The following is a 15223-nucleotide window of genomic DNA, read 5'->3' as shown; positions in this document are numbered from 1 at the left end:
ATATTTGCATGTTACTGGAATTTGCATATATCTCACCAGGGTTTTCTCACAATGAAAAACGGAGATGTGTCACTGCATAGGCACTGTGGTCCTCAAATCTCACTTAAGATCCAGCACATACGCATGTATCACACATCCTGAAATGATGCAAACGAGACTAGAGGCGACTCATTCCGACTTAAGTGTGGGGTGGGTGGGGGTAGTGGGGGGGAGGGGTGGTGTAGGAAGAATTTCCTTTGGCTGCAGGCGAAACAGGCGCGTCCGCTTAGCAAACCCACCAACTTCCCACAACAAAGCCAGCCTCTTCTTGTTGTGCTCTGCTCGGCATATTTTGCCCTATATGGCAAAATAGGCTGTTCATATTTAAGGACGTTTTCATTGACCTGACTGTTTCACATAAGGGTTTTATATTTAGTGGCAAAACTGTAATCCAGATGGCGTTTGCCGCGGGAGTCAGATAACGCGCTTTAAAGAACGAATCACCAATTCCGCCAGAAACGGAGTATTAAGTGATAAAACGTGCGGCGCTCTCAGACCCACCACTGACAGACCTTCCTCTACATTAGAATACGCTTATTAAATAATTACACGCCAATCCGCCAAATCCTACTTTATTGCGTAGAGCGCAACATCTGCACATCTGTAAGGGGTAAAGGGGTAGGATGGGGGCAGAAAACAACCAAGACTGCGCGTCTTAATCGCGCCCAGATGTGAGGAGCAAGTAACTGATTTACCGTCAGTCAACAACCATAATGCGCATGAAGACGCGCAATGGTGATACTGGTGTTTAATGGGAGGTGCTAGACTGACACCTGAGTAAGGGCTGTTTATTCATTTTAGGCCTATATGACAGCATGATCTCTCTCTCTCTCTCTCTCTCTCTCTCTCTCTCTCTCTCTCTCTCTCTCTCTCTCTCTCAGCAACCTGTCACCAACATCTGAGTACCACATGTCCCACATGCTTCTTTTCCCTTCTCGTTTTCCCGTGGGTAACATCCTCCAGCTCGATCTGATCACTGGCCTTTAAACGTTTTGCTCCTTATCTTTAATAGCTCCCGTCACATAAATAAATAAATAAATAAATAAATAAATAAATAAATAAATAGCAGTGTTCGGCTTGTATGAAACATTAGGGATGTTCGCGCAGTGGACGGGTTAAGCAATCGAGCTTTTCTTTAGATTTCATATAAGAAAAAAATGCCTTATTAAAAATATGCCTGCTATTTGTTTGGGAATCCTGGTTGGTGCTATTGCGGGAATCCTGACGCATCGTGCAGCGGGATGAATGCGCGAGAAACGCAGAGGAAATTCCAGATCTCTCCCCTGGGACAGATTTCCTATTTGAGTGAGGGAAAAATTCCCTAGATTATTATCGGAGAAATTGGGCGCTCACTGCCGCTTTAACTAACACAAATGGCCGCCCAGACATTATCAGATGAAGCTCAGTAATAGCACATCTTTTACGCTCCGGCGCAAAGATAAGGCGCATTTGGCGAAATGTTTGTTTCTGTGAACAGTGGATTTTAACGACAACGTAAACTTATCGTGTCAGCCCTAATCAGTGAAAAATGATTTGTCATTACAGGCTACAGGGAATAGCAGTATATGGGAATAGTTCTGTGTCGTGAACGAATAAACTAGTTTACCTTTGAACTTGAACAAACACGAGGCCACAAGAAGGAAGACGCGTGCATGGTGCAGTCCAAACATTTGCCCAAACCGCCACAGACTTCCACACCAATTATAGCTGTGAATGGTAAAAAGAAATAGTTTTGCATGCTGCACAATATCACTGAAAAAACTGTGCTTCCAGCTTCCCAAAAGTGCACAGGCGAGAATAATAATAACAATAATGACAAAAAAAAACAATAATACCCTGAAACGAATCTTTGGGCATAGCTTATTACACTTTAACAGTAATTTGTAATGAAATAGAATATTTAGAGGACAAATCATGCACCGCGTTCCTAAGGATGAGGATGTGGAACAAGCGCGCACTCAAATCATTTTACTGGCACGTTTCTGTGAGGCCTTTAATGTAGTGGTCACTGTTGTTTAGCCACATTGTCTCGCATAATGATCATCCTTTGGATTTGAATCGATGCATCAACACGTTAAATGTGGGGCAGAATATGTTCATTTTCTCTTCAACGTCTTGGAAAAGCCATTCCAGAAGCCTATATATCACATTTGAAATGAACTCTAGAGAGAGAAAAAGAGAGATGCCTAACATCTGGATGCATTCCTGGCAATTTAATGCAACTTCATGGTTTATTTACTTTGACGTTAATTTCTATTGAAGTTTGTTCACGTGCATTTTGTCTGTCTATCTCTGCAGACTAATTCGTAAAGCGCGCTTTAATGGGAGTTAAAATCCGTGAGAAAGACGCGATTAAACCGAGCGTTAAGTCCGAGCACGAATCCAAGTAACACTGAACATTGTCCTGTTTCCTCTCCCTTGATCCACTGTAATTAAAAATTCAACCCAAATTAAAAACAACTTTAACACAAACACAGTGACAGATTACTTTGTAATACCCATTTTTCTTCTACAGTTACATTAACTGTCACTACTGAAGTACTGAATATTTGAATATATTTAAATAAAGATTAAATTATTCTTAACTTAAATTATTCTTTTAAAAATACCAACCAATAATATTAAGAATAATAGTGATGTTATGATTGTTAATTATAACGACTATAATATTAATATGAATAAAATAAGTCATCATTTGGATTATTAGTTACATAAGCTTTTTTTTGTCTTACCAAAATATAATTACAGACCAGGTTCAGAGCTTTATCATGCCACAGACTGTTAAAATAAGTCGACTATATAATAAGTTTAATATGTTTCCTTAAGGTTTTGCATTCTTATCAATTCACAATTATTTAATTTGTGAATCCTGCATTGTGTTTTCTTGACTAGCCTCTTTATTGGATTTAATGTGTTGAGAATCTCTCACAATTTCATGGTCTGATGGCTGTGTGTATTGACAGATGAGCAGTGACTGAGCAGAGTTTTCTAAATGCGATCCTCACCCAAGTCAATCACAAGCACAATGCACTCTGACACACTCTCTGGTATAGACTCTCTGGTACACACACTAAATGTGTGTGTGTGTGTGTGTGTGTGTGTGTGTGTGTGTGTGTGTGTGTGTGTGTGTGTGTGTATGTGTGTGTGTGTGCGTGTGGCGTCTGATTGTGCATTATATGTGTGATACAATGTATAAGATTGTAACAGATAACAGATTGTAATAGTTTGTGTATATATTTGTGTAGTATTGTTTAGTTATTCAGTCTTTAAACAAAATATATGAGCAAATAAGACCTCAGAGAGTGCAGCAGTGTGACTTCATCAACCTCTCTGTGTTTGTCCAAATACCACGGTGCTGTGTATGTGTAAGTGTGCGTGTGTGCTCCCCCCTACCCCCTGTTGTTCCAAACCTTGGTCCCTCTTGGAAAAGTTCATCAATATTTTGGGTGACCTTAGACCTGACCCAGGCAATCCAACAATGGCATTCCTGGTACACTAAATAGCCATGTGGCTGGCAGGGCGACAGGGCTAATGAGGGAATGTCATCTCGGGTTTACAGTTCAGGTCGAGCGTGCCAATGAGCGCAGGCTGCCGTTGGCTTGCCTCATGCAAACTTTTAAAGAAGGAGCGAGCAACAGCACCACAGGGGCTTTATTCTCTCAGCCATTCACCTCCTTGCTTCTATGTCCCTGTCTCTCGGTGGAGTTTTTCAAGTCTCACTTTCTCACGCCACTTTCTTTCAAGTTGCCTGTTCTCTCTTTTCCATTCTCTTTTTGCCTGTTTTTTTTATATTCAGCATTTGTTCCTGTGTTATTTGTTTATTACATCCTTCTCATCAGTTTGTCTATCATATACACTCTGTAAAACTATATTATGTTTGCTCTAGATATTATACAATATTACTGAAATCTTTTTAAGACAAGTGTCCATTTGTTTCCAGATGTGGAGGCATGTTAGACATGTTTAATCTAAATTAAATTGCATTACAACTTATCTGTCTGACCTTTGTGAGCAATCTAGTAATCTTTACTGACTTTAAAGATTACTGATTTAATCTTTAATGCATTAATAGCCATCACATCTATGCTGTAAGACATTTCAAAATGACTAAACTCAGAAACTAAACCTTACCTGATGCTTTACCTTCAAGATAAGCTTTGTTTAAACACATACTGTATGTCATTCTGTTACACTGTGGAGCTTCTGTCACTAAAACAAATTCCTCGCATGTGAAAACGTGCCTGGCAATAAAGCTGATTCTGATTCTGACAAGACAATAAAATACTTTAAGTTTTATTTTTAAAACCTTATAAACGTGAGTTTAATATCTGATTTTTGTGTTTTGACTGAATTTGTGAGAACGGCATCATCAAACCTATGTGCAAATAATAAAATTATTTTTTTTCTTAATTAAAAAAAAGTGTTTGAATTTAAAAATTGTTAATTGGATTTGGTGGCTATGGCATTACTCTCTTTGTCTTTCATTTTTAGTGATCCTAGCCAAATACGGCTATCCGTGAGCTCATCTATGTTGAAGAGGGTAGATAGTGCTTTTCTCTGAGTGTGTTACACTGCCCTGTGGCACAGTAGGTCAAAAAATATTCTTCAGCTGTTATATGATGAGGAGATTTGGGCAGTGGGTGGGAATTGGCATGTGACCAAACAGGGGAGAAAAATGAGGAAAAGTTGTGAAAAGTGTGAGCTGTTCCTTTGATATTTTCTAATGAATTTTGTTGTTTCTGTTTCCCAAAATGAATATAAATAGTGTATTTTCTAATTTAAGCTTTGGAACAAGCAGTTACAAATGATTAATAAATAAATGTGGACTTTGTAGACTCTTGTGTCCACTTTTGATCCCAATTTTTGATCCCAGTCCTTTGCACTCATCAAGTTGCAAAAAAAAAAAAAAAAAAAAAAAAAAGAATAATAATAGATTAAAAAATTGTGCCATTTGGAACATACGATAATATTTCTAATATCCCTAAAATATGTACAGTGCTAATATAGTTCATTCTAATTTAGTTGTAATCAAGCGCTAAATAGAATTAATTGTAAATTATCTAAAATATCACAGATATCAGAGATAGTTCTGGCACTAAAGTAAATTCTTTGAGATCAAATCATTATGCTGTGGAGTCTGATTTTATAAACAGCTCAGAACATTGTAGCGAGCCATACAGTTTACCACTACCAACATCTAATGGAATGGAGAACACATTTTTGTCATCAGATTTTGGCCAAACTCTTGGAAAAATTTCACGAAGGATTCATTGTAATCCATTTATAAACTGGCCCTATGAGAATTGTTTTTACGCTACAGGGGAATTGGAATGTGCAGAGCTATCTATCTGCATGCTCACATTCCTACAATCGGAGGCCAACATTATTTTTTAAAGAAAACTACAAAAATCTACAAATGAACATGCTGTGAACTCTTGCTGCAAGACATGACTTAGACAGTTACATATATTTGCAAAATGTAAACAATTGGACAATAATAACAACCAGGGTTATTTCTCACAGCTGATGCACAAACTATCAGCTCCATTCATCTTTGTACAAACACATTCTAATTGTCAGAACAGATGAGATAAGAAGAGGGATTGAGCTGCTTGTCCTCCTGTTGCCTTAAACAGATGTGGGAAAGGATACAGGTTACATGTATACATATATACCTATATACACAGCCATCTGCCATTCTTCAGCAACTCAGTCCTCAAGTACTGATTAAAATGATATTATTAATAAGACGCACAAAGGTAAGTACATTTTTAAAAAGGAAAATCCATAAAGGTTTAATGTTATAAAGATTAAATAAAACATAACAGAGATAATAATGATGGATGAGGAAAGAAACCATATACAATCTGTGACTGTCCAGCATTATAGCACCAAAACATCACATGAATTTATTTAAATACGGACATATTTGATGTGTTTCGAGGTGGAGTTTTCCTTTAATATTTTAATGTCTCTGGCTATATTATAAAGGCTATATTATTTATTTCATATTATGTACCATTAATGCAGGTTCTTAGGTAAAATACTCAGTATCTCTGTATAAAATAATCTCACTTTTCTTTGTGGTATTTCATGTAAGATGAGATTAAATTACAACAACGTCTAAGTTTGAAATGTCACAATAATATTGAATATGATTATTCTGTTCATTACATGAGGTTGTCATCAGAGGAGCATCTGTATAAAAGAGAGCAAAGCTAAACGTCTTAGAAAAGACGTCTTCTTTTTATGTTTTACCTAATGAACGTTTAAATGTTAGAAATGAGCTTCCATAGTTCTTTTCTCTCTTTCCATTCTTTCCATCTGTATATGTGTGTGTGGTTGGGTGTTATTATGGGAAGGGGGTGTAGTCTCAGGGGAGCACTGGGGTGTAAGTTGCTCAGATGTTTGCAGACGTTTGAGTAGGTTTAAGGAAGTCGTCCAACCTTTTGGTTCAGAAGGTTAAATGTCAATGAACATACACCATTACAACATCGGACTGTGTATTTGAGCCTGTACTTGTGTCTTCCTGCATATCACTGCATCTAGATTCAATTTTCTCTGTCTCACTCTATAAGCTTTATTGGACGTTAGCCGACTTCATAGCTTGTGTTGGATGATGTGTGATTGCACACACTTTGCCCCACAGAGTGGACTTGAACTCATTTTGTACACCCTAAAGTTTTACAAGAGTGTACACAAGGGAACTGGTCGACCCGTGACCCTGAGTGGAAAAGATTGAAGTGTTTGAGGGTCAGAGAAAGCTAGTAATCTGCTCCTGACTGTGGAGAATGTGCATGTAATCTGCCACTGTGGAAATCTTTCTCTCACACTTTCTCTCTCTCTCGCTCTCTCTCGGCAGGTCCATAAAGCTGCGGCGGGTTGTAATTCGTCCCAGTGGAGAATGTCTTGGAAAAACAAAGTATGAATGGTTCACATTGATTTGAGTCAAGTGTGTGTGTGGATGTGTGCTCTTGTGTTTTTTTTTTTTTCAGACTGCAAGGCTTTTTTTAATGAAAGACACATCATAAGCTGTTGACCATGGAGATGATTTTAAGGGTTCGGAGTATTAAAAGTCAAAATTTTTTGTAAATATAATTAAAAAAATCCATTATGAAATTATTAAAAATTATCTCATAATTCAAATATTTTAGCAGATTTCTTTATTATTGCTGCTTTGTTTACATCCATCAATATCTAATCACTCCACTTCCCAGCATGCACTATGGAAATACATCAAAAAAGATTGGGAAATCCTCAGTGAAAACTATCAAAGAGTAGTGGATAAAAGAACTGCAAATGCATAAGTACTACTAGTCACTTGTAATGACTTGTAACATAGGAAAAATGACTTGTTGGAATATAGGAGTATATTGTTTTAACTGAAAATGTAACAGAAGAATGTAATAGAAGAATTGTTCCACCTTTTTCTCAAAAAAAGGATATAAATTGATTTGCATTTCTGAATTTGCAGACAACAATAAAGACCAGAATGTTATTAGCAAGATCCCATGTATGCAGACGATTGCAGATAGCTAGGGAAGATAGCTGGGAAAAGATAGAGAAAATCAGCTCAGTGACCTACCGATTAGAAGGTTGTGAGTTCAAATCTCAGTACTGCCAGTCTGCCACTCCTGGGCCCCTGAGAAAGACCCTTAACCCTCAAATGCTGAGCTGTATAAATGAGATGAATGTAAGTTGTTCTGGATAAGGGTTTCTGCCAAAATGCTATAAATGTAGATAGCACTTTACTAAGATGTTTTTTGCCGCCCTGTCATGCAGCATGAGCAGATGCATTTGGCGGTCTTTACATCCCAAAGGAAGCACATGTTAGTCTTTGCCCTCCCCAGTTGGTGGCTGCCATATGTCTGGGAAGACCTGGATAATAGGTGGGAGATGGGAGGGAGGAAAGGAAAGATCCAAGAAACAAAAATGATACATAAATCAAGAGAGAGTTTTTACAGACCAGAAAATCTCCACTGTACAGATGACTATTATCATTGATAATAATGAAAAATGTTATCTTTTTGGCAGCTTCAATTTCAATTTAATGATAAGGCAATACAATGCTGGTGGTTTTAGACAATGCAATTACAAATCTCTTTTCTGCAGTATCTTTTGTCACATTGTGTGAAATGATTCCAAAGGTCTTGCCTGAATTTTAGAACAGATGTATATCATGTTCTCTACGTATGTTTATATGATAAAGATGCCATCCTCCTTTAGCTTTTAGATGTACATCTGCCCACTTTAGTGGCAATAGTTGGCTGCTGATGAGCATGTCACATACAGTACACTCCAGGACCTTGGTTCTCAACTTAATTATTATTTTATGAAGTGATTTTTTTGTCTGTGACAGAAAAATCCTGCCAATATTATACAGTGTAAACTCTTCTTTGAATTGTCAATTAAAAATGCATGCATTCTAAAACTTCTAAAACTGCTATATATTCAGTGACACTAAGAGCAAATATTGTTTGCAATTGGAAACTTGTATTGTTCCATAACCTGTGTTTAGGCTACTTATGGTTTCTGGTGTGGATTTACAGCTCTTTGACATTTCAATGCTCTGTGACATTTCAGTGCTTGATTTCCTCCAGTTGTTCCATATGTTAGTCAGATATTTCTCTCCATTTGGAAAGTATGATTAGGGGAACTATGAGGATGAGTGACAGGAAGGATATTAATATTAATACCAGAGCAATGTCAGCATATTCAACTTAAACTTATAATGTATACAAAGTGTCACTACAATTGTACCAAGTGGATATTTTCTAGATATTGCCATAGACTTCCTCTCAGCTTCAATCAATCTGGCCGTACAACTCTTTCATTTTCAAGACAATTTTACTCCTCTTGTTTTTTGTTTTACTCCACATCCTGTGTAAATTCTAGAGACAGTTGTGCATGAAAATCCCAGGCATTCAGCAACAACCATAGTCAAAGCCAGTGAAAACATTAACTGAGGTTTCTGGCATTGACAGTCCTTGTTGTATTTCATTGCTGATACATGATTTGCTGATTGGACAATTGCAGGAATGAGCAGATGTACAGGTGTTTATTTGTAGTACTGTCTTCACTGAGTATATAATGCCTCACTTAGCTGATTACATTATGCTTTTCAATGTGCAGTCTAATCTTGTTTTTATGTTGAACTGTTTAAATATGGTTTTGCACACCACATTTCAATACCTCATTCAAATGCTACTATTAATTAAGCGTATATATGTTTGTAAGAACCCTCTTTGTTTTCAATCCTATTTTTGCACAATTTACTGTATAATATACAGAATGCACACTGGTCAGAGATATTTTGTGTATCTGTCCTGTAGTGTTTTGTATTTTTTATTTGCTCTGTCTCGCATGGGTTGCACTTCGTTGCACACATTGTATTTTATGTGGCTAGGACAATACTTCAGTCCTTAGCTCTGTTTTGTTTTGTGTAGCTCTATGCTATTTTATGTAGCACCACGGTCCTGGAGAAATGCTGTTTAATTTCACTATGTACTGCATCAGCTATCTGGTTGAAATGAAATTAAAAGTTTCTTGACTCGACTTAAATAAGCTTTGCTCCTAAGCAAGTCTGAATTTGAGGATTAACAACAGTTTAGAAGAGTGGACAGATGTAGGATTTGAAAACAATCAAATCCTCTGAACATATTAATTCACATGTGAATATAAAGATATTTCAATTATTCATAATAATTTGTTTTTTCTTTTGCTGTTCAATTTATTTTTTCTCTACTTAACGGATACAAATTCCCTACTTATAGCAAATTGTCTTTTTGCAAGCAATTTGAGTTGTCTTGGAATTTGCCATTTTTTTCAATTCCTTCTTTAATTTTTTAGTTTAAATTTATTATTATTATTATTATTATTATTATTATTATTATTATTATTTATTATTTATTATTTATTATTTATTATTTATTAATTTATTTTATTACATTGAAAATTAGATGACATTTTTATCCAACTGTACCAAGTAAGATAGAGGAAGTTATCGTAGAGTCATTTTTAGATCACAGATTTTCAGATAGGGTTTAAGTCTGAGCTTTGACTTCAGAACACAAACAATCTTTATTTTGCAAGCCATTCCTTTGTAGATTTTTCCATGTGCTTTGGTTGATTGTCCTGTTGAAACATACATTAATGCAGATGTCTGGCAGAGTGGAAAAGGTTTTCTGCAATAATTTGCTTATATGTTCTTGTCATCCATGTTGCCATGGGACGACAAGAAGATTTCTAGTGATGCTTGATTTTTTTGCTACCTCTAATGTGGCCAACTAAAAGAATTAATGGAATGGATGGGTTACATGTTTGTTGGACTGTGAATAGTTTGTGCCAAACATTATACTTGTGACTCATCAGACCACAGAATCTTTTGTCCACAGACGCTCATATATTTTTACATGAACATGGCCTTTTTCATCAGTAGTTACCTTCTGGCCACGCTTCCTTAGGCAGGATTGGATCTGCTAGGGCTCATGATACTGTTGAGGTTCTTCTATTTCAGACAGAGAGCATGTAACGTCTTTAGTCTTGTATCTGGATTCCTGGACACTTCTCTGATAATTGCCCTTCTTGGTTGAGACGCAGTTTTGGTAGTGTCTGGATTGTGCAACATTTTTCCACTAGTATATGGATATAATGGATTATAATGGATTTTACAGTGCTCCTACGAAGGTTCAAAGCTTTGCCTTTTCCATCTTTTTTTCCTCTTCAACTTTGCTTCAAGCCTTCACAGGCAGTTCCTTGGTCTTTATAACAGGAGGATTAGTCGTATCTACCATTTTAGGGTTTTAGGGTTAGACTTCCCAAAGTCAGAGATATTTATTTTGCCAAGCCAGAATTGGATACAGGTGGATTTAAAATGAACACTGGTGTACCCTATTTAATATGTTTATTGTGAGCTTTTAAAAATTAAATACTACTCTAAAATGAGATTGTTAAAAGAAAGCTGTGAATTCTTGTCAGTTTGGCAAATTTTAAACTTCTTATTTTTAAATAAATCTGAGGGCATCCAAATATTGACTGTCAGGTCAAAATGACCAGAGTCACAATACAGTGTCACAATACCCAATTTTACCTGCTTCCTTTTTCACTTTTAGTTGACATACACAACAATGGCACCTTTTTGTGCTCTCAATTAAACATCACTGTCTACAATTTTATTTAAAATACAGAACAATTTGTAAAATATTCATGTAGCTTTGAGAAACATGCCAGAGCCAAGACAAGGTTTCTAAAACGTGTGCATGTGTACAGTATGTGTGTGTGTGAGATTTTTCATTTTGTGTTTGTGTCTGTGGTTAAATAAGCATATCATTTGATTCCAGTAATCCAAGAAAAATATGTTAAACATAGATAACTTTAATTTATACAACAATAAATGAAAAACGTGCCTAAAAGAATTCCCTTGGAGTGCTATTTAATCTGACCAAATTGCTAGTCTACCCAGTTTGCTTTGGCTAAATATTGTGTGTGTGTGTGTGTGTGTGTGTGTGTGTGTGTGTGTGTGTGTGTGTGTGTGTGTGTGTGTGCCTGTGCATGTGTGGTGAATGATTTTTTGGCCCTTTTCCTGCATTTCTGCGATGAAAAAAACAAACACAAAAACACAAAAGCTGGGCTCTTGGTTACAGTTTCATTAAAACAGAACCAATGCCAATTTTGTCAAACCTTTCAGAAACATTTGGCAAATAATGCAACTGAACAGTGGCATGTGTGCTGAAAAAGAAATGGTCTAATCATGAATTATAAGCATGATATAGAAATAGTTTGTACATAGTATATAAAAAAAAAATGGAAATGACACAAACTCACAACAGTGTATGACATACATTTTGAATTTATGCACAGTGATTGTAATGTGGGGGGCACGGTGGCTTAGTGGTTAGCACGTTCGCCTCACACCTCCAGGGTTGGGGGTTCGATTCCCGCCTCTGCCTTGTGTGTGTGGAGTTTGCATGTTCTCCCCGTGCCTCGGGGGTTTCCTCCGGGTACTCCGGTTTCCTCCCCCGGTCCAAAGACATGCATGGTAGGTTGATTGGTATCTCTGGAAAATTGTCCGTAGTGTGTGATTGCGTGAGTGAATGAGAGTGTGTGTGTGCCCTGCGATGGGTTGGCACTCCGTCCAGGGTGTATCCTGCCTTGATGCCCGATGACGCCTGAGATAGGCACAGGCTCCCCGTGACCCGAGGTAGTTCGGATAAGCGGTAGAAGATGAATGAATGAATGAATGAATGAATGTTATACACACATCTAAAAAAATATGACTCTAGAAAGAAACATCGATAGTACATTTTATTTATGATGAGATTATGAAGCATGAGGCATTTATTGAAGCCACAAAAATCTTTTTGTACTTTTTTTCTTACATGCAGTTTATTACAATTTATGATTTTTAATAATGTAAGACCAAATGTGGCGAAGAAACACATTACTTTCATTCTTTTGCAGACAAAATGTTTTCATTTTTTGGTTACCCACACTTTATAATCAGCAGCACACTGGATGATTGCGTAAAGTAGCTGTTTCCTGTTCAGGAAATAACATATTTTAAACAGATATTGGCCATAATTATGTGGACAGTTAACTTATCACACCAATATGTGCTTGTTAAACTTCCCTATAAAGATTCAGTCTCTGTTTTGCTTTTATAATAACCACCACTAATCTTAGAGGCCTTTCAACTAGATTTTGAAGGGTGGCTGTGTTCATTCAACCACAAGAGCATTAGTGAGGTCAGGTACTGATATCAGCATCAGTACCTGGCCTGGGGTGCAGTCAGCATACTAATTCATTGCAGAAAGGGGATCTGTGCAGGCTACTCCACACCAACCTGCCAGACCATGTCTTTATGGGTCTTGCTTTGCACACATGGACATTGGATTGAGACATATTTGTTTCCCTTAGTTCTGGTGATTTCTTAATGCTACAGCATCCAAAGACAATCTAGACAACTTTGTGCTTCATATTTGGTGACAACAGTTTGAAGAAGAACCACATTTGGGTGTGATTATCAGCTGTCCACAAGCTTTTGGCTATATAGTGTAGCTTATTTTCTTTGAATATTATTATCATATTGAGGCACTGCTATTTCATATTCTTTGACAATATGTCATATTTCTATTTATTTTTCTACCTCACTTTTCTTACTGTTATGTTGCTAACACTTTGCTAACACAATTTCCACATGGACAAAAAGTTTATCCTAATTTTTTATTTTATCCATATTTTCCATTGTTCAATTTATCAGCAATTCATTTTAGCATTCTAGTTTGTGTAATATTTTATATATCTGTACATTCATATTCTCTTACTATTCACTTGTTTTCATGTTTTTATATTCAGGTTTTTACACTTGAGCTATTTCACTAGTCACTTTACCTAACAGCATGGTTTGGTATCTTACAAGAAACCAGACAAACTTGCAGCAGTTAATATGATAATTACAAGCAGTACAATTTATGAATCAATATATAAGACTAATATTAAATGTTAATTGAATGCTTACCATCTTCTCTTTCATAATAAATCTTTTTTTAATTGTTACGTCTGAATTGTTCTTTTGCTTTTATGTTAATTTGTATTACAGGCTTAAAAACAACTGACTATGTTAAAATGCAGTGATCTAGATACTATTATGGTCATTAAATGCTGACTTTACACTTGATCTAATCTAGCGAACTCTAAATAAGTATTTTAATTCAATCCCAAAAACCATTTTATGGATTTCTGTAAAATGCATTTCATACACTGAACAATATTATTGTAGGGAAACAATTTTTAAATTCATTCATTCTCTCTCATGTTGACTCACAAAAAAACAACACATTTTTTAAATAGCTACTAAATGCCTGTTGGGCACCTTGCCTAGTCTCAACAATAGAAAAGTGCTAAATTCTCAGAAGGGCAGTGAGGGCATCCAATGACAATGCTGTTTTTGCTGGTTTGACCAAGGTCACTGGTGAAGTGGTGGTTTAATGGTGTGTTTTTAGCAGAGTCAATTTCCACACTTTTTTTTTGTAAAAACAATATGTGTGTGTGTGTGTGTGTGTGTGTGTGTGTGAGAGAGAGAGAGAGAGAGAGAGAGAGAGAGAGAGAGGGTTTTGTCTTGTTGAGGACCAAATGTCCCCAAAGGGTAAGGAATATCTGACAGTTTTGAACTTGTGAGTCTTTTCACTGAGCCTATTTCCACACTTTTTTTGCAAGAACAATGTGTGTGTGTGTGTGTGTGTGTGCGTGTGTGTGCGTGAGTGTGTGTGTGCATGCATGTGTAAGTGTGTTTGTATGTGCATTGCATATGTGTGAATAATTACACATATGCCATTGATTAATCTCATCACTAAGACAGCAGATCTTACTGCTTGGTTGTGTAAGAGGAACAGATTAACATAGCTCTGACAGTGTGGCAGTACAAAAACCCTAAAGACCAATAACCACTCAGTTCCTCTCATGTAGATCCAGTTAGCTGTTCCAGGAAGTCCTGCCTCCTACTGTGACCTGTTTAAAATCTACACCCTTCAAACACATACACACAGAAACGGCCACCCCAATACAGCAACTTCCTCAGAGACCCAGAACTATCGGCCAAGTTTCAGCAATGTTGTGACAGGACACAGGAAACACACACTGGCTTGGGAGGAAGTATCAAATCAAAAGGCATCTTTTTCTACTTTGAGGATATTCCTCTCCAGTCAGAGGGGCTTTGCATTGACGTTTATAATAAGCCTGTGAGAAGGAGAGTTACTCAGTGCCTTAGAAACAAAAGCCTGCATTCATGTAGCATTCATGAAGAAACAAAATGTTATTGCGTCAACTCCATCCTCACCTCAGAAATAAGTGAGGGAGAAAGAGGGATAAACAGTCACACAGCCTGTGAACATTCACAAATTGTGCATAACAAGTTAGAGCTTTACTGCAGTTTTATGTCATACATACTTTTTTTGGAGAAATTAATAATGGTGAGGACATTTGGGAATAGAACAGGGTCACAAATGTTATGTGAGAACTGACTGGATCAGCCAGACAAGACTAGACATAGTCACACACAATGAATATCTCAACACACAAACAAACAAACACACACACACACTTCATTACATTGCTTCAGGCAACCTATGAGTAAACCTATGACAATTCCTCTCTATTTCTGAATGAAGCATGCTGAATAATTTGATTG

The sequence above is a fragment of the Tachysurus vachellii genome, chromosome 26, assembly GCF_030014155.1.
Source record: "Tachysurus vachellii isolate PV-2020 chromosome 26, HZAU_Pvac_v1, whole genome shotgun sequence".
In the NCBI taxonomy this organism is placed as follows: Eukaryota; Metazoa; Chordata; class Actinopteri; order Siluriformes; family Bagridae; genus Tachysurus; species Tachysurus vachellii.
This window is presented reverse-complemented; position numbering follows the sequence as displayed.